We start from the raw sequence: 24,638 nt of genomic DNA on the forward strand, positions 1-24,638 counted from the left end.
GGATCGGGTCCCACATCAGGCTCCCTGCATGGAGCCTGCTTCTCCCTCTGCCTGCGTCTCTGCCTCTCTCTACCCCCCCCCCGCCCCCCGTGTGTGTGTGTATCTCTCATGAATAAATAAAATATTTTTTAAAAAAAAAGAAAGAAAGAAAGAAAAGGAAGAGCTTCAGAATGCCACTTTCTCTCCCTCCTCCCTACATTAGAGAAAAGAAGTTCTGTGTTCTTTAGACACCTAGACTTGCAAAGGTGGAGAGAATCTTGCAGACGAACATGTAGTCTACTATTTTCCAAACTCTGTTGCAGGGGCTCTTCCTTCCTTGGGATGAAAATGGGCGGTTTGAGAAGCCCCGGGTTGCCGAGGATGTACAGGAAACACCTGACCAAACAAAGTTCCAGAGCTCTACCAGCCCCATTCGGAAGCACTCCCTGCCCACTGTCTTCTTGGGAGAAGGCACTGGGGAATTTTATGGGCTGAGGACAAGGGGAGCCAAGGGCTGGGAAACCACCTACATTCAACTGGAAAACAGAACAGTTTTTGGAGGCTTTAATTAAGTTGGAGGATGGAGAGTCCATTTTCCCAAACTTCTTCCCTGGGCACAGCTTACAAGAGTCTTTTGAGAAACCTTCTTTGTAAACCCCCTGACCTGGTCCCTTCCCCTCACCTTCCTGAGGAGTTGATTGAGGTCCTGAAAATGGAAGGATTTGCCTAGAGGTCCCCAGCAGCAGAACTGGAACTGCATCCTCAGTGACCTCATTCCATCGTGGCCCACCGCCTTTCCAGCCTCCCCTCCCCGACTGCCTCTCCCAAATCCCTGAAGATGGACAAGGGAGAAGGCCCCAAGGATGGTTGCAGCCTCTGCAAATGTTCACAACGCAGTGGTAGAGGGGTCCCCAGGAACCCAGAGTTTGGAGGCACTTCTGGCGAGGAGTTTGCTTCTCCTGGGTCAGCACAATCCCATGGGAAACCCACCAGACTCGCAAGCAGACCCCCTTGGCCTGTGAGCATTAGTCGGTCTTATCCAGGGCTGACTATCCTGGGGGCTCTTCTCTGCTGGCCGAAGGCTATGGAAAGATAGCTGGGGGCAGCGCCCACGTCCTCTCGACGGCAGAGGCGCTTTGCCCTAGCAGGCCCTACTCTTGGTAGTGGTGTGGCGGGGAGCTGTGTTTCATCAGAATTCTCCGCAGTCCAGTTGGGGAGAGGAGAGGAGGAAGAGAGGGGTCAAGGTCCTACTCATGGTGGCCTCCTGGCAAACCAGCTCCAGCCCCTGTCTGTGGCTCCCCATGGTCAGTCATCTAACCCCCAGTTGGCGCTGGGCAGGGATGTCAAGCTGGCAGAGCCAGCATCGCCTGCCCCACCACCTGTCATCTTCACACTCCAGGACTGTTCCTGCCTCAGCCCCTCTGTCCAGCTCTGAGCCCAAGACTCCAGAGGGTGCCCCTGTTGCCTCCTGGCCAACCAGTACCTCGTTCACTGCCTCTGGGTCCTCGCCCTCTATAAAGGCACCAAGTCCAAGTGCGTGCTCCCTGATGCGCCACACCACTGCTGCAGCCCACCGACTGACACGCCGGGAGCCTCGGCCACCATGCACCGCCATAGCCCCTCCAGCACTTCAGATCCCACCGCCCTCGTGCATTACCTACCTGGTTCCCTTTTACTCTCTTCTTGCTCCTCTGGGCCACACCCTCCCGTTCCGGAGGAGCTGACCACTGCCAACACCATGTGGGGCCAATAGTTGTTATGGTTTATGTACAGGGGGCTGCGATAATGGTGACATTCCAGCCATCGCTGACCCATGAGGGAAAGAACCCGGTGGCCTGCCATCCAAGGGTCCTTCAGAAGTCCCTCTCTTTCTGCCTCTTCCAGAAAGTTGCCCCACTCCCTTACCTTCCTCGGCTCCACCCTGGCTCCAAGGCCCCTATTCTGTGTCCCAGAGCCCCCTGCTCCCTTCCATCAACACACCTGCCACATTATGGGAACTGTTGCTTCTCATCTGCTTCCCCCCTTGGCTGGGGTCTCAGGAGAGAGGGGCTAAGCCTTCTGTCCCTGGCACACTGGTGGACACATGACGTCCCATGGGCTACCGCCATTTGAATATCCTGATCAAACAAGGGAGTGCATCTTTTTCCAAAGAACCTTACAGACAGCTGGGGAGGGTAAAAAAAAAAAGTATCCCCAAAGGGCACAGAGGATGAGGCATGTACACAGGAAGGGCCTGGAAGGCCTAGGAAGGGACGGCCACACTGGCTGGACGAGCTGGTCCGAGACTCTGAAACTCAATGTTCCAATTCACTTTGGCAGCCCCTGACTGCTTGTCGTGCCAAGGAAGTTATTGACATTGAAATTGAAATTGAAATTGAGTTAGGAGAGGGGAGGGAAGCCTACAGGAGCCATGCAAATCAGTGTGAGGGAGATGGAGACATTCCTATTCTGGGAAGCTCTTTATTATCCAGAGTTCCCAGCTCCTGTTTATTCATAACCTGTTGCCACTAATTGGCCTTTCATCTTTCTCGAGCTCAAAGGCTGCAGGACTGGGCCGAGGTCACTTCACCCGAGCTCCTTCAAGCAGCGGTCCTGGTCGCGATTGCCTCCTGAGCACCAGGCACTGTGGAAAGTGCTTTACAGGGATGGGGGCTACCAGTCAGCATCTTAAGTGTCGGCCTGTCTCCACCCCCCAGTCCTATCCATTCCTTACTCGGGAATCCCCACCGTAGCAGCCCTGACAGGAGGGTGGCCAGTCCATGATTGAATGACTCCAATAACAGGGAGATCACTACCTCACTAACAGCCCATTTTGTTTGTTGGACAGCTCCATTGTTGCAAGCACTCTTCTTGAGCTGAAATGTGCCTCTCCATTGGTTGCCTTGGGTACTGTCCCTCCCCTCCTCCCTCCTCCTGAAGCCTCCGCAGGGGACACCTCTGTCTGCGGTCAGGGAGGCAGACAGACGGTGCTTTGAGGTGAGATGGATGGTGTTCTGGGCACCCCTCTGGGGCTGGGGAGACCTTCAGTGACCCTGTCTCAAAGAGGACAACCCAACTGTCACTCCTCTGTGCATGCACATGTTCCATCCCCCATATGTGTGCTCCCGTCTGTCACTTGCTCACTCTCATTTATCACCTCTCTTGTCACTCAGACCTCATAATGTAGAGCCCAGGTGCAAGAGAGTCAGCTGCAATCAGAGCGATGGGAAGGCAGGCTACAGGCAGATGATGGACAGACAGGAAGTCAGGCGGCCTTCTGCAGACGTTGAGTGCAGCAGGCAGGAACAAGTCTAACGATCTTTCCTGAGGACCAGCGAGCAGACAACCAGGCCAGAAGGACAGAGAACGAGGCACTGAGCAGGAGTCAAGCAGACACCTGGACAGGTAAGACAAGCAGGTAGGTACTTCTGCTTGAGAAATGAGCCTTGTGCTACTGAGGTCCCAGGTTGCTCTCCTGGCCCCTGAGGCTTGCTTGACAGAGAAGTTACTAAGGAGAAGTCTGAACACTGTGGGGAGAAAACATGCTTCCCTCGAACCCCAGCAGAGCCAGACTCCCCACCCAGGTAGATGCCTCAGTCCTCGTCATCCCACTACCCTCTCCACCCTCCCAAAGGCAGCCTCCCACCACCCATGAGTCACTCACCACAGAGCAAGACAAGGGACCAGAAAAGAATCTACATCAATCGCCTTCTGGAAGTTTCTACAGATTGGCCACTGGGAGTATATTCTCTAAAAAAGGGGAAACAAAGGAGATGAGATTTGATGTTCACTGAGTACCTGCAATGATCCAGACCCTTCACATAGACCGTTTCACAGTAGTGGCACTTCTGTCCCTCACAGGTATTATTATTCATTTGAGGCGCTGGAATGTCAGGGAAGTGAAACGACTTGACGAAAGCCCTTCTGCTAAGAAGGGGCAGAGGTTAGATCCATGTGACCTCAGGATCACAGTATTCCCTCCACGCTCTGTGCCATCTCCAGGGGACGCCTATGTGCACGGATTCCCTGTTTTCTCGGGAGGATGAGGCAGCCATGAGAAGATGCGGGTGATTTATGTCCTGAAGGAAGTTCCCACTGGAGGAGGCTGTGAATCGGCCCAGAAATAGCAGATGATGTCAGCCAGGGCATCCCCCCTCCCCGGGCCCTTGGCATCACCCTCATGGGACCGTCACCAGAATTGATGCCCTAACAATTACAGAATTGGATTTGCCCTTCTCTGGCTCAGCCTGCTCAGACGTCATCCCTGGTGCTCAGGGAACACCTGTCTATTTGCCCAGCTCCCTCATCATCACGTACACCCTCCTCCCCCTCCCAGGCTGGGAACAGCAGGAGGCGATAATGTATTCCGGCCGTGTTGGGCTGTCCATGCATCACCCAGCATAACGCAGTTCCGTCCTGAACCGCCTGACCTGGCCCCACTTACACGTCACGCTTCCCAACCTGTTTCTCATCCTCCAAGTGCCTAACTTCCTGGCTCTTTTTTCACTTTATAGCCTCATCTGTCGCTCAGCCCCAGTGCTTGGCACTCAAGCTGGACCTTTTGCTTCTTGTCTGACTTTGATTTAGATTCCTCCTCTGGGGATGCCTGGGTGGGTCAGTGGTTGATCATCTGCCTTTGGCTCAGGTCATGATCCCAGGGTCCCAAGATTGAGTCCTGAACTGGGCTCCCCGCAGGGAGCCGGCTTCTCCCTCTGCCTATGTCTCTGCCTTTCTCTTTCTGTCTCTCATGAGTAAATAAATAAAATCCTTAAAAAAAAAAAAATTCCTCTTCTGACTGGGCTGCTGTTGGTTGTTTAGGATAAAAGCAGGGATGTGCTGGAGCCACTCCTACTAGCTCACAAGAACCAATTGTGCGCACCTCTCTCTCCATGTTTGGTAGCTTCATGCTAGTGAACTGAAATCAGTCACAGGAGTCTTTACACCGGAGAAATTGGCAGGCTTTGCAGATCAGGACTTTTTTCTTGCAGGAAGACAGCCAGGCGTTAAACATTAATCAGCATGCCTCTTTTAGGATAAAGGAATTCACCAACCAAGACCAGCCCCAAAAGTCCCACGCACTTCAGCATAGCAGATAACAACCCAGTTACCTTCACCCCAAACCCAAGATGGGGCTCCAGGTTAGACAGCCTGGGCCCATTCTCTCCGGGAAAACTGAGGCTAAAAAGAGGTCCAACCCAAGGTTACCGCATAGGTCAAGAACAGGGGTGATTGGGACTCTGCAGCCTGAGTGAAGCCTCTCACGCCCTCTGCAGGCTACCTGCAGAGCAGATCGGGGCACGCCTCTTGGCTCAGGTCTCAAGGACAGCAGGATCAATGAAGCTTTGCCCCAGGTCAGAGCATTTGAGGGATCTTGTCTGGAATGGTGTAGGGCCAGCCTTGGCATTATAGAGTGGGGTCCTCTTCTGTCCTGCAACTAGTAACAGAGGCCTCATGCACAGCATCCTCCTAGCCCTCTGCTATGGAAACAGGAAGGACTTGCACTAGTCCTGCAGGTCAAAGCAATTACCAGGTGACCTAAGAGCGCAAGGGCAGGAGTGGGTGATGGTAATGGCTACAGCTGGGGATGGAGAAGCCCAAAGGTGATGGACGCAGCCCATCCCATGGTACACTATGTGGAGTGTCCATGTCTCTAGAACGGTGGTGGCAAAAGATGGAATTAAGGTGGATGGGGGGGCACCTGTGGTTGGGGTTTGGCGCCTGCCTTCGGCCCTGGGTGTGATCCTGGAGACCAGGGATCTAGTCCCACATTGGGTTCCCTGTATGGAGCCTGCTTCTCCCTCTGCCTGTGTCTCTGCCTCTGTGTGTGTGTGTGTGTGCGTGTGTGTGTGTGTGTGTGTGTGTCTTTCATGAATGGATGAATAAAAACTTAAAAAAAAAAAAAAAGTGGGTGGGGGCCTGAGCATGGTGTGCATGTGCATGGGTCCATGCACCAACCCACACATGTGCACACACACATATTCATAGGCAGAATCAAAGTGTCATGATCCCTAGGACAGGTATGCATATTCCCCCACAGCAAGATAAAATCACACACCCTGAGCCATGCTGGTAAACAGACACACAGAAGCATGTTGGCTCCCAAATGTGTACACTCAGAGAAGTAAACATTCACCTGGAGATGTGCTTACACAGGCACACATGCTGAGAACATTTGCTCTTCACTAGCTCCTCTTAGCAACCAACCTGAGGCTGCCCATATCTCTGGATTCTGCACTAACTGCCTCCCTGACCTCCTGGCCTCCAGTCTCGGCCTTCACCCAGGAGCCACATGATTCTGATCCTGACCCTCTCCTACATGGAAGTTTCAATGGCACCTCGTTGCCTCCAGCATTCATTAAGAACTCAGACCTGGCATTCAAAGCCCTGGAAAATTGGGTTCTTCCATCTATCTGGCTGTCTCTCCCATTCCTCCATCCTCCCATCCTCTCACCATCCCTGCAGTGTTTCTCCTCCAGACCAATCCAATCCTCCTCCGTGTTACCAAGATCACTACTTCACTATCACCTTCAGAGATGTCCCAGATAGAGGAGGTTACTGGCTCTGAGCAAACCCATCTCCTTTTCTGTCCTCTTTTGGGGCATTTGGCTGTGTCCAGTTTGCATGAGAGAGACTGGGGACGTGCCTCGCCTTGCCCACTGCACAGTAGGCTCCCCACAGCTCATTTCCTGTCTGTCTGAGATTCTGGTACACACTAGGACCTCTGGAAGGGTATGTAGGGCAGGTGAGTTAGACTACTGCACCCTCTCATCTCTTCCTGCCTTGGCTTCCTTCTTCTCTCTTATTTTTGATGGGTCTGGCTCTCTCTGGTAGAGAAGGTTCCCTGGAAGTGAAAGGCCTCCTCCCCCTCATGCTGGAAGGATTTGGGAAGGCCTATCAGTCACCCCACTGCCTGGGAGCAATCCCCAGACTAAAGAGAGCCTGTGGGGTCACTAAGTCCTTCCCTTCTGTGTGCAAGCACAGGGTTGGTCACTAGCAGATCTCAGAGACAAATACAGATTGTCCTACTACACTCCTCAAATCTTTCAGGAATCTCTGGGGAACTTTGATCTTGGAATATCCTTCCTCAGGCAGCCTGGGTGGCTCAGCGGTTTAGCACCGGCTTCGGCCCAGGTTGTGGTCCTGGAGTCCTGGGATCGAGTCCCACATCGGGCTCCCTGCATGGAGCCTGCTTCTCCCTCTGCCTGTGTCTCTGCCTCTCTCTCTCTCTCTGTATCTCTCATGAATAAATAAATGAAATTAAAGAAAAAAAAGGAATATCCTTCCTCATGCTTGACTTCAGCAGATAGAGAATTGTAGCGTTTAGAGAGACTTTAGCCGATCTCTTGTCTTACCCGGAGTCATGCCCTCCTCCCATGCTATGCCAGCCCCTGGAATGTCTCCAAGGTTGGGGAGCTCATTCCTTACAAGTTCTCCTTGACTCCTATGATACATCAGCTGACCCAGCTCAACCCTCAGAGGCCACAGCAATCTCCAACGTCTTCCAAGACTGGCCTGAATATCACAAGCAAATGGCACAGCCCTGTTTGTTCACTCAACCATTCTCCACAACATGGATTCCATGCCCTTGCCCTTCCCTGAATGCCTATCCGTTTGCCATACCTTTCTAAATCCAGTGGATGAAATTAGCCCTGCTACCAGGGCCAGTCTTCCCCCCTACCTATGACTCAGCACTACCTGAGGCTCTCAGCCCTCCCTGCTGGCTCTTGTCTGAACCCTCCCACCTGACTTATTTCCATGGTTCTTTGCTCCATTCCCAAGGCACCCAAGAACTCCTGGCAGGGAGGTGTCTCTTACCCCCAGGGACAAAAGCTCTGGGTTTGGACTAAGGTAGACCAGGACTCAACCACATGTTCAGCTGCTGATTCTATATGAGCTGAGGCAGAGAGCCACACCCCTCTGAGCTCCTCTTCCTTCTGAAATGAGGAAAGTCACTCCTTCCTTGCTGAGTGCTATGGGGATTGAATGGAGTAGTAGACCTAAAGCCCCCAAGATAGTGCCTCACCCAGAAGCTCATTAAACATCACCCCCATCCAAGCCCTCCCACTGGGGAGCCCAGCGATGCCAGCCCCCTTCCAATCCTGGGTGGAATGAATTCAGCAAGCATCTGTGCAACCCTCTATCAGGGGCTCTGCTAAAAGCAAGATTCATAATGTCTAATGTGTTTCTTTCAACTACTAATTTAATAATTCTGCTAAAAAATGAGCTCATTTGGCCCTCAATTTGCTTCCCAGAGGCCTAACTCCTATTGCTCACGACTTCATTAACTCCCAGACATACACATTCTCCCCGCTACCCCTTGTTTTTAAGGAAGCAAGACTGCATTTGATCAATTGTAATAGTTCTGGCTCCTCTTCCCTGCCCCTCCTTGCAATGCCTCTCCTTGGGAAGATCACGGAAGGAAGGCTCTCCTCTGCCTTCTGGTTCCTCTTTCCTTTCCTCATCGGCTGAGAAAATGAGCTTTAGCCCATTGGACCATGATCTCAAGACCCAGGAGGACCAGTGGGTTCTGGTTACAAGAGCTCAGCTGAGTGTGAAGATGAGCTTTCATCACAAACTGTGTTCTTGCAATAGCACAATATAATGCACAGTTGTGAGTTTCATGGGACTGAAGATACTATACACTAGATGGCCAACTATATGTCAGGGATGCTCTAGGGCAGTGCAATTGTTTTGTTTTGATTTTTGAGGGATTTGACTTTTACTCCTAAAAGGTACCTTGTACCATGTTTTCCATCACCTTCTTAGCTCCAGCCTCACTAGCAACAGAATTTTAACTTTGTGTCCATGAATCCCGAAGGGATTGATGGCTGGGATTCAAGGGGGCACCAGTCCTCATGAAACCGAATGCAAAATGTTCTGTATATGTGCATGGATTCAAAGCTTTTTATCAGATTCCCAAAGGTATCTCTAGTCCAAAAAAAGATTAAGAGCCAATGCTATAGACTGGGGGTAGGCAAACTTTTCTGTAAAGTTCCAGATCTTTGAGGAAGATACAATCCCAACTACTCAACTCTGCTGCTGTAGTGCAAAAATGGCCATGAGGAATACGTCTACAAATGGACATAATTGTATTCCAATAAAACTTTATTCACACAAAAAGGCATCTGGTAAGTTTCAGTCCACAGAGCGCAGTTTGTTGAGTCTTATTATTGAAGGATTTCTAGTTTTGAGGAGGAGATTATGCTAGGTGCCCCTTCAGATGCTCTCCAATTCATTCATTCATTCATTCATTCATTCACACATTCATTCACTCAATTTATTATCTAAATGTATACTAAGGCCCTGCTGTAGCTAGGCCTCATGCTCAGTACAGAGAAAGGAATAAGACACCATCACTTCCCTCAAAGATTCTATAGCCTAGTAGGAGAGATCTGCACAGAGACAACTGTCATTTTGTATGATAAGGACCATGAGGCAAATTTGTACAAAAGACAGTAGTGACGAAAAAGAAACCCCACAGGGAATAAGGGAGAGGCCTAGACAGGTGCTGACAGACTAGGAGACCCCTGAGGCATGATCACAAGGAGGAGGAATTTTCCAAGTAAGTGACTGGGAGGGCATTCCGGGGAGAGGACCACAACAAATGCAAAGGCACTGAGGTATGAACTGTGTTTGGAAGTGTAAGACACACAGCCTAGAACTAGAGTGTGGGGTGCAGGTGGGTGTCAGAGGGAAGGGGAAGGTAGAGGAAAAGACAAGGTGATGGCCTTTAAAGCCAAGCAAAGGACTTTAGGTTCATACTGCAGATAGCAAGCACAAGTGCAATTTGTCCCCTCATCTCCCTTCTTCTGACATTGTTATATTTGGTACTAATTCAAGTTTTAATACTCCATGACTTTGATTTTCCCAGTTCAAGCCAAAGTACACAAAGTTGGATCTGGTGATGGAGGGATTGATTATCCTCCAAATGATTGAAAGACAAATCCATTTTGTCTAAATCAAGGAGTCCAGTATTCTCAATCTTCTCCTACCCAATCACAACCCACTCCCTGCCCAGTCACTTTCTTTTTTTATTATGATCTTTGTACTGATTGGATTAGGAGCTCAGAACAAGGATAGCACAAAGTCACCAGGAAAATGTCTGTAAAAATATAATCAAAATGAAACATTCCCATTTGTACAGCACATTACTAAGACAATATTCATGTACTTTTAAGACTTAAGAGGGAGCCCTTGGTTCTCCCCCAGGAATGGCTCCATTTACAGAGGTTTCTAATCTTTGAGGGCTATGGGTAAAGGCAGAGGCAGGAACCAGACAACATGCACTTACACTGACCTTTGACTTCATATGGGAAGCCCCAACCTTGAGGCAACAAAAGTGAATGCAGCAACCACCCAGTGCCGCCATAGACCATGCTAACTCTCCTTTCCTTCGCTGGTAACTTTCTACCTTGGATCTGGGATTTTTTTAAAGATTTTTTAAATTTATTTATTCGTGAGAGACACACAGAGAGGGGCAGAGACAGACAGAGGGAGAAGCAGGCTCCATGCAGGGAGCCGGATGAAGGACTCGATCCCAGGACCCTGGGATCATGCCCTGAGTCGAAGGCAGGTGCTCAACCACTGAGCCACCCAGGCATCCCAGGATCTGGGATTTTAAATCCTTATGCTATTTGTAAAGTAAAACAGTAAATCCCTTACTGTTTCTTATATAGTTGTTGGCTCCACTAGGGTAGGGACTGTCATAGAGCATGGGATGTTGGCAACGTCTTTGACTCTTTTATTGGTAAAGAAACCAAAACACAGAGGGGAGGATTGATGTGCCCAGGGTCACCCAGCAGGATGGTCACAGGGTCAGAACTGGAATTAAGATCATTTGCCCTGGAAAGAAAGACTTCCTGCCTTGTGCCTTAGTTTACCCTCAACACAATAAGAGAACAGCCAAGGATGCGGGAAGAAGCCATTTTCTCCCTGTCAATCCAAGGCCTGAGCAGCAGGGGCTATGCGGAGTGGGACAAATCTATGAGTTTGGGGAGAGAGATAGTCATTTTCTTTTTCTTTTTTTTTTTTTTTTGAGATAGTCATTTTCAAGGGAAAAGACACCCTCGATGTCACTAATGAGAAGCAAAACGAGGAAGAGGCCTTGGCCCATGTAAACCATTCCCTTAGCTCCAAGCAGGCTCCCCTCTGGGCTACCACCCCTTCACTCCACACCATCCCCTGGAAAAGACCTCTCCCCCCACCTGAGACAGGCTTGACCCATCCCCTACAGGTGTCTGGGCAACTAGGGGGGAGTGTCTCTTCAAAGACCTTCAGGTCCTGAGAGGAGTCCTCTGTGCATGTAAATCCAGGAGTGGAAGAAGGAAGAGGGGGCAGAGGGCCAGACTGGGGTATGGAACCCCTCACACCCACTGTCCTCTTTGTGGTAGACACAGCACCCCAGCCTGCTACCCCGTTTGGCTCCTCCCACCTCCTGTTCAAACAGGGGTAAAGTTATGTGGCAAGGTGACCCTCTCCCCTGTTCTGAGCTAGATGGGGAGGCTGGAGACTAAGCAATTAACACGCAGTCAGAAGTAGAGGTGCCCAGGGAAATTTCCCGCAGAAGCCAGCCTGGCAGATGAGGAGGCTCAGCAGGGGCGAGGCAGCGAGTGGGGGCAAGGCAAGGAAAGCCACAGGCAGCCGCCTTTGCACATTGCCCACTTCTTCTCTGGAAAGAAGCCACTCTGGTGAGGGTAGTGGGGCCAGGGAGAAGAAAGGTGTGGTGTCCTAGACAAAGGGGTCCTTCCCCCCAGGGCACTGGAGCTCCGGCTTGGCTTGGCGAGAGGGCTTTCCCGTCTGTGGCCTTCCCTGGGGAGGAGCAGCCGCTGGAGCCCCTGAACTCCCAGCTTGGGAGTCCGTCTCCCAATGGCCAGGAGCTGGCTCTGAGCAGCTCTTGGTGCTCTGAAGTCACGGCACACACCCACTACGGCAACGACAAACAAGCATCCCATATGGCAGCACACATGATGCATAGCGCTGCAGCAGGCACACACACCACACACACACACCACACACAGAGGAGTTCTACTACAGCCCAAGCTTCCCCAGGCCCCCTCCCACACGTCTGTCCCCAAGAGGAATCCCGGTCCTGGAGCCACCTTCTCAGAGGGGACTCTCCACTCCTCAGCCTCCCTGCTGCATGACTCATTCTCAGAAGACAAGATGGGGTGGCTCTGACCTCACTCCAAGCACAGGGCCAGGTGTCAGGAGACACAGGTCCCTGGACTGATCTGCAGCTCTCTGACTGGGAGACAGTGGTAGAGTGTGGGAGTGGGGTCAAGTCACCATGTCTCTGGGCCACAGTTTCCTCCTCCGTCCAATGGGATCATAGGAAGATTAAGAAGGAATAGCACCTACTTGTGGGATTGGGATGAGGTCTAATGAAAGCACTTTGTGAGGTGAGTGATCCCCAGACCTGGGAGCAAAGCCTCCCCTTCAGGCATGAGCAGACATCCCAGTGCCCTCTGCTGGAACCCCATCAGCCAGCCAGGTCTGGTCTGATCCCAATTCACCTCAAGGCAAAACCCTCATCCACAAAGTCCCTCTCATTCCAGCTTTGACTTCTATTCCTAACACATCTAACATTCATTCATCCATTCAAGAGTTAGGGAATCCTGGATGCAAGGCGCTGTGTATGATACTACGACTCGACACCCAGGACCAATGTATGGGGGTTGCCCCCAAACCATCATGCAATTTTCCAACACCAGCTAGGTATCTTAAACTCAACTCAATTCTAACACTATTTACCTGGAGATCGCATCAGCGCCTACCCCCCCTCCCGTGAAGGGCTTAGCCCTACAAAACTATCTCCTCCACTTCCCCACCCCTGCCCCACAGGTGTCACCTGTGCTTTGAACTGACCAGCTACAGATTGGAGGTTCCAAGGATCCCCCTCCTTGGGTTTGATTAATTCATTGGAGCAGCTCATAGATCTCAGAGAAACATTTTGCTTGCTGGGTTACTGGTTTATTTTGACAGAATACAACCCTGGAACAGCCAGATGGAAGAGATGCACAGGACCAGGTCCACAGAAAGGGAGAACTTCCATGCTCTCAGAGCATAACATTCTCCCTGGATCACCACATGTTCACCAACCTGGAAGCTCTCAGAGTCCACGTTTTTGGTTTTTATGGAAATTCCAATACATGAGCATGGTTGGTTAAATCATTGGCCATTGGCAATAGTGTTCAATCTCCAGCACCTCTCCTCCCCTCTCTCCGAAAGTTAGGGAGGGACTCAAAGCTCCAACCTTCTAATCACAAGGTTGGCTCTCCTGGTAACCAGCCCACTCCTTAAAATGAGTTAGAGGCTTTCCCAAAAGTTGCCTCATTAACATAAAAAGGACACCTTTTCACTCTAATCACTTAGGAAATTCTGAGAGTTTTAGGAAATCTCTGTGTCAGAAATGGGACAAAGACCAAATATATATTTCTTAGTATAAATCGCAATGTCACAAATTTTAAAATGGGCAGAGACTGCTCTTTGCTCTCAAGCAGCTCCTGGACCAACTCAGCATTCTCAGTCCTGGTTATCTGATAGTATCCAGGCCTGGGAGGCTTTTAAAATGCTGGCGCCTGGGCTCCATCTCCTGAGATTCAGAGTCAATTGATCTGAAATGGGGTCCAGGGAACCCAATTTTTAAAAAGCGCCCCCCCCAGGTGATTCTAAGGCACAGTTATTGCTGAGACCCACCCATCTGGTGGAAAAGTAGACCCACACCAAAAGACAGCATGGGACATTTTTACAATAGATGCACACACAATAATAAGAGCTAAATGGCTAAACTGAGCCCGTGTGTGTGTGTGTGTGTGTGTGTGTGTGTGTGTGTGTGTGCTTGATCAGCACTGTGCTAGTCCTATGTGAGCATATTTGATCTTCCCCCAAACTCAGGAAGGCATGCTCCAAGCACCCATTTTATAGAAGGATAAATAAATCTCAAGATATCAGTCAGTAACTTTCTCAGGGCAAGACTTCTCCAAAAAGGCGGCATTTGTGTTGACATTTGAAAGAAGGTAGAATTTTGCCCAAGACAGAGAAACAGGTGTTCTCAGCTGTGTCTGGCCATTAGAATCCATGACCTGGGAGGCTCTTCAGATGAGCAGAAGCATGGGCTAGGGGTGCAGAGACACTGCTGACGGGAACGGGGACACCCGAAGGGGACAAGTGGGAACTCAGATCACAGAGTCTGATGGAGGCTGCATTATGGGAAGAGAAACTTTTAGGACAAATCAAAGGTAGAACTATTGTCCTTGGCAGGTAGCAGTTCCTGGCCCCTTGTCATTATCCCCAGTGGTGGCAGGGATGAAAACAGAATGTCGAGATAGAGTCAGAGATGCTAGACCCTGCAGGAGTTTGTGGGGAGGAAGTTGAAATTATATCCTTAACTTTTTTGCAGCGGTGAAATGAAAACCAACCACATACTCTCTGTTCAGATGTAACAAAGTATGGAAGGGAGAGCATTGAACTGGGGGTCAGATGCCAAGTTCCAGACATTTTGCTCTCCTTGCCTGGTATGGGTCATCCATCAAAGGAGGGCAGGGATGGTTGTGTCTCAGGGTTTTCAAAGAGGGTGCTGGAGATCCAACGTCTCCAAGGGATGCTGGCGTGGAAAGAGTAAGTGGGGGTCTCCAGACCTCACCCCACTCCCCACAGGGCATTTCTACTTTTCCCTGTTTTACATATGGGCTGCCATGGAAATATTCATCAAACGACAGTTTCTGCAGCTCAAACAGTGTGAAAATGTAGCCTTGACTTCTAGTTAAAGACAGCTGTGTCATATTTCTTTCCTCAGGCCTCTTAAAATAATAGCAAACCCCAGGGGCTCAGGTAGAGTGAGAGTGACCATTGGAACTGGAAATGGGGGGATTACATGGAAATCTAAACAGAAATCATTGAGAAGGCTCCATAAGTCATAGAACTTCTCACTGCTACCCACTTTATTGGGGGAAAAAAGTGTTATGAATACAAAAGAATAGTTTAAAATGCCAACATGATGTCCAACTTTAAGAGCAGGAGACCAACCTACGCCCCTCCCCCCTACCCCAGGACTCCACACTGAAGTCCACCTTTCCACAAAATTCAACGCTAAACTGCCAATCAGCTTCTCAGTATCACACATGTATTTGAGAAGAGATCCTACCATGGACAACTGGTAACTAAGGTTTCCTGCCGGGTGCTAGGAATGGATGTTTCCAGGTGCTTCAAATGTGGTGACTTTTCTAATGCTCCCAATAATTCTTGAGGTAAGCTACTATTTCTGTTCTCATTTTACAGATAAGGACTCTAAGGAAAAAAGAAGCCAAGCCCAAGAATAGTCATCTAGTTAATAAGCCATGGACTTGAGCTATGGGCCTAAGGGGTCACCCCCGAGTCTATGTTTTAGAACACCATGCTGTGAGCTCTTATCACTAAGATAGAAATCAAGCAGAACAAAGGCAGGTGTATGACCCAGGAGGGAAAAGAAATGATGTAAAGAATTATAAACTGTTTTCTGAATGTAAAAACCTTACATTTAGAATATTAATTAGAATATTCTAATTAAGATAGAATGTATATTGCATTCATAAAATAGGAATAGAATACTACGAAAAAGGAAAAATTTGAGAACAGGAAAGAGCTCTAGAAAATAAAAAATGTGTGTGGGGTGCCATATGGCTCAATCAGTTAAGCATCTGCCTTTGGCTCAAGTCATGATCTCAGGGTCCTAGGATGGAGCCCCGCTTGGCAGAGAGTCTACTGCTCCCTCTCCCTCTGCTACTCCCCTTGCTTGTGCTCTCTTTCTTTCTCTCTCAAATAAATAAAACAAATCTTTAATGAAAGAAAGAAAGAAAGAAAGAAAGAAAGAAAGAAAGAAAGAAAGAAAGGGAGGAAGGGACTCCTGGGTGGTTCAGTGGTTGGACATCTGCCTTCAGCTCAGGATGTGATCACGTGATCTGGGGTCCTGGGATCAAGTTCTTCATCCGGCTCCCTGCAGGGAGCCTGCATCTCCCTCTGCCTATGTCTCTGCCTCTCTGTCTGCATCTCTCGTGAATAAATAAATACAATATTTAAAAAGAAAGAAAGAAAATGTAAAATGTGACATAAAACACACAACATGTGTTATAAGACAGTGTCCACCAAATGTAGAAAGTAGGTCAGTGTGGCATAGATGCATAGATGCACTGAAAAAATATATATATACAATTTAAAGAAGTGTGGCAGATTGCATTGATTGCCCTGATTCTTTGCTCATTCCAATATCCAAACTTTTTGTCACGTGATTTGGCAATTCACTCCACTAAAGGGATCTCTTGATTTGGGGTGCTGTCATCTGATTCGCTTTGGGCCATTAGTGGCCACAGGTGTGACCAAAGGCTTGAAAGCTCTTATGGAATTGAGCTCTTGCTTCTTTACCATCACTAGGCCAAGGACATGTCTGGACTAGCCCACTGCCCCACAGTGAGAGTGAGACACATGTAGAGCAGAGCTAACCTCCACCAACCAACCCCATCTTAGATCAGCCCCCAGTAACCTACTTCCAGGTGTATGGGGAGCCCAGGCAACACTGCCACTCAACCAAGTTCAGTCTAAATCCGTGATGCTCCACTATAGATCCGTGAGAGTAAGTACTTTTGTTTTCTTTTGTTTTAAGCCATCAAGTTTGGGGTTGGTTTGTTATGTAACATTATTGCAGCCAAGGTTAACTCAAACAGGTTGCCACCCAGGAGCTGGCACCCAGCTAACAGAGAAAAAGGAAGGAAAGGAATTATCAAAGAAATAATTCGAGTATATTTCCCAGCACTTAAAAACCTCCAGATCAAAGTCCCTACCAAGTACCCAGAACAATACATAGATCCACCCCAAGGCATCCTGTTGTAAAATGTCAGAACCTATAGACAAAGAGATGATCCTAAGACCTTTGGGGGAGGAGGGGACAGGTTTCATAGAAAGGACCATGAGTCAGGATGGCTGTGAGGCTTCTCAAGAGCAACACTGCATACTAGGTAACAGTAAAGCAGTACCTTTTAAATTCTTGGGAGAAATTGTTTTCCATAAAGAATTCTATACCTAGACACACAATTAATATAGAAGTTGAAAATAAATATTTTTTTTTAGATATGGAAGGATTCAAAAAATTCACTTGGCACACTTTTTTACTTAGTAAGCTACCAGATGATGTACTCTGGCCAATTTGGGAGGTGAATCTGAACTACAGAATCCAGGAAGACAGGAGATTCAGCGGAGGAGACTGGCAGAGGAAATTCGCAGGATAACAACTTTGCGGCAGGTCTACAGAGTAATAGGTCAGACTGGTCCAAGGAATTCAGGGCTCCAGGAGGGAAGAACCCAGGGAAACAGGAGGGATTGAAAGAGGAGTTGATATAAGGCAATGTTTGTGAACAAATGCTGATAATAATGCTATGGCAGATCTGATGCACCATTTGGAAAAAAAAATTTAAAAATCAACATAATTGAAAATATGAGGTGCTTGTTACCTCTGGGTATATTTTTCCAGGTGGTTAATACTAGATGTCAATGGTAGACAATAAGAGTTTATTTCTCACTCACATGTGATCCCATACGAGCCAGCCAGTCCTCCCTTTGGAGGACCCCATGGAACCCAGAGCCTGCAGAGTCTCCTCACAAGGGAAGCCAGAGCTGGAAGAGGCAGACAGCCTCTTCACTGCCTTGGCTCAAAGGGAGAACTCTAGCCCATGACCCCTACCTAACTGAAACAGAAACAGAGAAATGGATGGCGCAGACAGGTCATCCTAAGGGCACCAACTTTCTTTGCCACAACAGAACAAAAGTATGAGAAAGAAAATCATAATCCATTGCTTGCATCTCAAGTGAGCCACATTTACATCATCATCATAGTGTTCTAGACTTGACTAAAATGTACAGTATATCTATATAAAGAGAAAGGGACAGAAGTGGGGTGGGTCTCAGAGCGAAATCCTTGCCTACCATAGTGGGAAATCAATAGATGGTATCTACAACTGATAAAGCAAGAAACAGCATTGTACTCACATTACTTAAAAATACGAAGGCACACAGCAAACAGAATGCTGAAAGAGCTAAAAATATGCTGTCCCTGTGAAAAGCAAGAGTAGAAGTAGGAAGGGTGGGGAAAGACTGTGCTTTTTTATTATAAGCCTTTTGATATTTAAAAAAATTTTTTTTGATTTGTAGATGCATTATTTGGACAATTTTTAAGGCAAACCAAAAACAAATGCTAAAAATAAAATCCCCTGCACTTGCTAATCATTAAGGACTGCTCAGTTCTGACCTTCTAAAGTTCTTGAATTCTAAGCATCCAGGGGAGAAGGCTTGTGTCATTGTTGAGATTTGTCTGAATGCAAACTGTCACAGGCCCGGGTCAGAGAAGTCAAAACAGAGAAAAGTCCTCATGTCGTTCTGAGCATGTGAGATCTTTGTGAGATCTCGCACTTGAGCCACAGCCAAGGGGATCTGGAATGGCCGAGACCTGATCCTGGCACCAAGGAAGCTTCCGGAGGCCCCAGGAATCCCATCAGTTCTGGCCTCAGCCTCCCTGGGACTCTGGGGAAGAACAGGGCCAGTTATGCCCTACGGCCCCATGGCAGGTACAGTGGGCACCAGCTATAATGAGAAGTGACAGGTACAGTTGCTGGAAAAACATCCCGGCCTAGAGCTCAAGCTGCCCAGAGTGGCTGGAGGCTTCTCAAGCTGTCAGGAAGGTCCCCACACACTTTGATGCCACAGCCAATCTGGTCTTGAGCATTAGCATCTCATTAGTGCAGGCTGAGGCCAACCTGGGGCCTGGGGCCCAGCCCAGCTTTGGGTGGAGGAGAAACTGAGACCCCAAGTGGACAGAGGGGAAGAGGCCAACAGTTACATCCCACTCCATAGCCCTGTCTGGCATCAGAGGAAACCCAGCTGAGCCCGCCCTGTCTGGGCAGACATGCCTCTGCCATCCAACCAGAGCACTCTCCCTTATATCACAAGAGAATGAACGGAAGCCCCTAGAGGCCAAGCATCTCACCTAAGCAGTCAGGTCATTCCTGGCTTCAGACCCTTCAGAGGCTGCAGATGACATCAGCAGTGGTCCTCCAGAGCTCAGCCCCTGCCTCCTGCTCCAGCCTCACTGCTTCCTAGCCCTGGTCCTAGCTCCACTGTCTCTTCCAGGTGAGGTGAACCTAAGCCACACTCACTTCTGGACAAGTAGGATGCCACCTGCTGAGGAGAACCTGAGGCCAAGAAAGGGTTTTGTTTATGTTCCGGGGCAGGTTGGGGGGGGGTCCCCAACCATGCTTGCAAATCCTTCTTTTGGGGATTTATCCCCATCTGTCCCCTGCCAACAAGAAAAGCAGTCAGGGTGCTCTGGTCCCCAACCCTCATGGGGGGAGGGGGCCTGAGGGCTCACTCCTTGCCTCCATGCAAAATGCACCTGGACCACCCCCAACCAAGTGCCAGTCTCTCTGTTCAGGGGAGGGGCAGGAAGGATGGGTCAGCTCGCGGAAGAGGGAGAGGCTCAAGGGCGCATGACTTCGCTGGGCATGGGAGACGGGGGTTCTAGGCCCTGTGACTGGCTGCTTCATTACCCCAGGCCAGTACCTCCTGTCTCTAGCCTCAGTCCCCCTAACAGAGGAGGGCAGGGTGGTGCCAGCTGTGACACTCTCTCAGAGCCCTTCCCGCTGCGATAGGCTGGTTCTGGGCTCCCTCTTGGTACCCATTTCCACAGAAACCAAGATGAGTGGAGCTGAAAGGTCACTGGCTCCATCCTCCGTTCCTGGGCAAAGCAGCCCTTGAGAGACTGCAGAAAGCTGCCCAACTGCACAGACTCCAGGAGCCGGGCCGAAGAAATGGGTTTGGGAGACCTTCCATGCAGATGCCTCCCACGGCGCCCCTCCCTGTGGGGAACTTCTCCCAGAAGCATGCTCCCGTAAACAGCGGGAGAGACGCTCCATGCTGAGCACCAGACAGCGGATGGATGAGATAATCATAAATCCACAAACTGCAACAAGATAAAATTATCATTATATGAAGTTAAATTATTAATTAGCACCTCCAAAAAAAGACCAGCACCACCTGGTCTTGAATCCTGGAAGCTGTCTTTCTGAAAGCAACAGAAATATCAAAATAGTTTATCAGTACTCCACCTCGTGGGTGTGCTACCCCCATGCCTGTGGCTGCCAGAAGCCCGATGGCTAAGGGTCCAGCCAGGCAGGCCCAGGCGGACCAGGATGAGCCAGTTTAGATCAGCGACTCAGGGGACCCACTTTTATGGCTGGGGAAACCGAGGCAAAGAACTAAGTAACAGTGCCACAGAAGCTGGATCGGGTCAGACTAAGGAGTTTGTATGCTGCATTGGGAAAGGGTAAGTCCTGAGTCGGCCTGATGGTCTAAGGACTGGGGACACTCACCCATGTAGTAAAATTCAACCGAGTACTTACTCAGCGCCTAAAATCCAGAGAAGCCATCATTCCTTGCCTGTGAGGAACAGAGTATATGATAGGCTGGACCAGTGGGTCAGCTGTTTCTTCTGTCTACCTCACCCCACCTGACATAGGATTTATCCCTTTTATCACCATCACTGTCCTCATCACCCCCTACCACCACCAACTCCTACAACCCATGTGTGTTCATTAAATCCTGGAACCACTGCAGCTTAATGAGGGAGGAGGAGCTTGTAGAAGCACCTTTCTAACCAGGGCATCAATCCTCTCGATGAAATGCCTGGTGAATCGTGGCCCAATGGAACACTCCTGGCAATAAGGAGCTTACTCACTGCTCCATAAATCAGCCCATTGCCTCTCTGGAGAGCAATTTCTCACTCATTCATTTATTCATTCATTCAGGAAGCATTTACCAAGCATCTACTAGGAGCCACCTTAGGACTCCTTCTTGGAGAAAAGAACTATTTTCTCTTGCTGAGAGAAATACGACCCCGTATCTCTTTCCAGAAAGCTCTCGGATGATGGGAGAGGCAAACAAGTAACCAAGCCGTGAAAACACAGTGTGGTGTGTAAGTAGATCATGTGAGACACTCCATGCCATGTTGGAGGCATGATCTAGTCCACTCTGCACGACGATCTGTGGGTGGCAGGCACACTTATCCTCACCTGACCGATGGAACAAATGAGCACAGAGAGGTTAAGGAACTTGCCCAAGGTTATTCAGCTGCGAGGCAGAGGGATCAGCATTTACACGCAGGTTGTCAGACTCCTGAGCCATGTCCCTGGCCCCTCGGACAGAATGTGTCATCCCCTCGCTGGAACATAGGCCTGGCAGTCCACCCTCAGGCCGGAAGCCTGATAGTAAGCTAAGTGTGTGTCTCTGTGCTTCGGGCTTGGGAGCCTCTCACGGAGGCACACGGCTCCCTGGGGCTCACAACTGGCAGATGACTCTGGATCCAACAGAACGTGGGTTTCAGCTCAGATAGAGATGGGAACAGAGATCTCTCTGTCTTCCTCGTGCACCTTCCACGTGGCCCCAAATGGGACGAACTGCATGGCCCAGACTCTCCTCCGGCCCCAATATCCGCCCTGGCTCCAGCCAAATGAGGCCTGAATAATTCATGGCCAATGCACACGGTCCAGGCCCAGAACAGCTTTCCGGTGGCCAAATTGGAGAGGGAGGTGGAGGCCAGGGCAGCTGGACCTGGGAGGAGGCTGTGGTGGGGTTTTGAGAGCCACTAACAGCCAGGAAGAGTAAACAAGGTTCGATGAATTATTCAGCCAGGCAGCTGCTGATGCAGCCTGGGGGTGGCCATGGCATGACAATGTGCTAAGTCTGACGTCATCACTCACCAGGGGGCAGCCCCAGGGGCCGGTACAGGGAGCTCGGACCAGAGCCAGAGGGCAAGGGGTAAGCGAGAGAGATAAGTACAGCCCCGCCCCACCCAGGAGAGGGGCAGGAGCCAGACCGAGCAGAACCTGAGTCCCAGGCTGGGCCTGCCCGGAAGCCCAAAAGCCGGTGGGGAAGGTAAGGCCCAGGGAGAAGGGCAGGGCCTCTGGAGGCTGGTCAAGCTGGTGTCCCTGCAGAACCAAAGCCATGCAGCCTTGGGGAGACCACTGAACCTTGTTGCACCTCAGTTTTCTCAACTGGAAAATGGGAACCAGGAGCTGGCCAGGATAATCACTGCACCACAGTCTGAATCCCCCATTCCTGGCCCGGCCCCAAGCCCACTGCTGTGCACACGGTGGATGGCAGGGCTTCTTCCATCCCTCAGGTTGGCAAGGCCAGCTCTCTGGGCCTTCTGGAGTCTTTTCCATCCCTCCCTGCTGTCTTTCCACCCCACATCACAGGGCATGCAGGAACTCTGCTGGTGACCCCTGCTGTAAATGTTCACCCAGGGAGGACGTCCAGATGTCTGCAGATCTGGGGCGCCCGGGTGGCTCAGTCTTGCTAAGCGGCTGCCTTCGACTCAGGTCATGACCTCAGGGTCCTGGAATGGAGCCCCTTGTAGGGCTCCCTGCTCAAGGGGGAGTCTGCTTCTTCCTCTGCCCCTCCCCACTGCTGGTGCGTTCGAGCTCTCTCTCTCTCTCGCTCTCTCTCATTCTCTCAAATAAATAAATAAAATCTTAAAAAAAAAAAAAAAAAAAAAAAAGAAGAAGAAGAAGAAGATGTCTACAGATCCTCTGCTGAGCCCCGGGCCAGCAGCACAGGCAAGAGGCTTGGAACTGGGAGGGACCACATTCCTCCACTGATTGCTGTGTGATTTTCCACCTGCCCCTTTCCCTCTCTGGGCCTTAGCGGCGAGACCAGTAGGTCCCTCAGATTCCTGGGGCTCTGACCTCAATGACAGTAGGTCAGTAGATGGGAAGGGCTGACCGACTGTCCCCTCCAGCTGGGGTTAGCGGTGGTAGAGGCTAAGCTTTCCTGGAATTGGCAGGGTGGGAGTCAGGTCTTCCTTCAGAAGGTTCCAGTTCTCTCTTCTCCTGAGAGTACTGTGCTCTACCCATAAGGGTAAAACAGTAACCACCAGTGGGAACAGAACCTCTCCTTCACAGCACAGGGCTCACAGCCTCACCAAGCAGGATGTTTCCCATGATTCTGACTCCCCAGGTAAGGATGGAGCAGCAGCCACTCAAATAAGCTGGGCGCTTGGTCCAGGGCCACACAGCCATCAGAGAGAGTCCGTCCTGGAATCCCAGACCAGGCCTGCGGGCTCCATCGCCCATGAGCATGGCTGGCTTCTAAAGCATAATCACTCATTTAGTCACTGACTTTGCTAGAACCAAATGCCCCCTTTCCTCCCCAGCACAGCTCCAAGCAGGTGGGAGGCTGCCCCAGGACTCAGATCATTCCCCAAACTTGCCTGGGGTCCAGCCCTGGCTCTGGACCACTTACCACCTGCGTGCCCTTGAGGGAGTCTCTTACACTGTCTGAGAGGCAGTCTCCTGAGCTGGAATGTTGGGGTAATGATGCCTCCATGTGGCTGTGACGGGCTTGCACTTTGTGATCAACCCTCAGGTGGCAGGGGCAGCTCAGGACAAAACTGGCGAGAGCAGAGAGGAGGTGGCCTGGGTAAGGAGACAGGGGCCGGCTGGATGGGAAAAGGGAGGAGGGCCCTCTGGGCAGAAACCCAGAACAGCTGCCTAAGTGCTCAGTAATACATAAGTGATATTGGCTACCACCTAATGTTTGCACAGTGCCGGCCAGCTGGGGTGGGAGGGGACGTTTATTAGAGACCCAGCCATCTCTTGGTGTCACTCTCATATTGAACCTTATGCCTCCCTAATGAGCTCAGGGTGACGGGCTGACCCTCAGGGCCCAGGGCCTTCCCCGGAGCTGAAGGATGAAGGCCTTGGGGGTGGCTGTCCCCTTGGGTCCTCAGCAACGCTGACTCCTAGGGGCAAATGGCGCAGGCTCAGCAGGGACTAGGGTGCCCCATGCCTTTCCAGTCATGGCAAGGACACAGAGGAAAGGTGTGGGGTGTTCCTGTCTGGGCGGCCTGGATGCCTGAATTCCCATCCACTCTTCTTGCAGTGCTCCTGGTCCCCAGGGCCGTCATCTACCCACCTGTAAAGCAGAAGACCTCGGAGCTAGGGGAACCCTGGTCCTGCCTCCACCAGAGGGAGCGGGTAAACACACACCCCAGGAACTGAGGCTGCCTCAGAAGGGGACGAGCAAAGCCACAAGGGTCCCAGGAGTTCTGCTGCCTCTTCTCAACCATACAGGAGGGTAAATTGAGGCCCTGAGGTCTCAGAAAGAGAATGACTCACCTGAGATCACACAGCAAGGCCTAGGCTCTCCGTGTCGTGCTCTTTCCACACCATCCAGTTCCATCCTGCTGGGGCTTTGGAGACCGGAGGAAAGGGCTCTGCCTCCAGACCTGAAAGCTTAGGATGGGGAAGGTTCCCGGAGCCCCAGGGAGCTAGAACACATGCGGCCAGGAGAATGCCCACTCACCTACCCAGCTGGCCATGTGGCTTCAAGAGCCCCTGCGTCTCTGGGCTCTTGTGCCCCTGTCTACAGAATTACTGTGCCTCTGTGAGGCATTCCCAGAGCTGCCTTTGAAGGTACTAGAGGCACTCACCGAGAACCCCGTGTTCTAATCTTGACTAGGCTACCAATTCACATGACACCAGCAGAAAGAAGGGTCCCATTTCCCTGTCCATAAGCAGGCGTGTGTGGTTTCTGAGCTTCCTCTTGTGTCTAAGAGTCTATGGCCAGAAATAGTATGGCGGTTCATTAAAAGATTAAAAATAGAA

At 50.4% G+C, this 24,638-nt stretch overlaps 2 long non-coding RNA genes across 2 annotated transcripts; one reads left to right on the plus strand and one right to left on the minus strand.

Annotated features, from left to right (window-relative positions):
• Positions 1-845: 845 nt before the first annotated feature.
• Positions 846-24,589, minus strand: LOC144286114 (uncharacterized). Its single transcript, XR_013354216.1, has 3 exons — positions 24,150-24,589; positions 3,623-3,708; positions 846-3,355 (listed from the first exon to the last, which is right to left on the minus strand). It is a non-coding gene; the product is annotated as an uncharacterized LOC144286114 (long non-coding RNA).
• On the plus strand, positions 21,740-24,638 carry LOC144286115 (uncharacterized). The gene is made up of 2 exons (XR_013354217.1): positions 21,740-21,906; positions 23,914-24,638. It is a non-coding gene; the product is annotated as an uncharacterized LOC144286115 (long non-coding RNA).

This window comes from Canis aureus, chromosome 16, assembly GCF_053574225.1.
Source record: "Canis aureus isolate CA01 chromosome 16, VMU_Caureus_v.1.0, whole genome shotgun sequence".
NCBI lineage: Eukaryota > Metazoa > Chordata > Mammalia > Carnivora > Canidae > Canis > Canis aureus.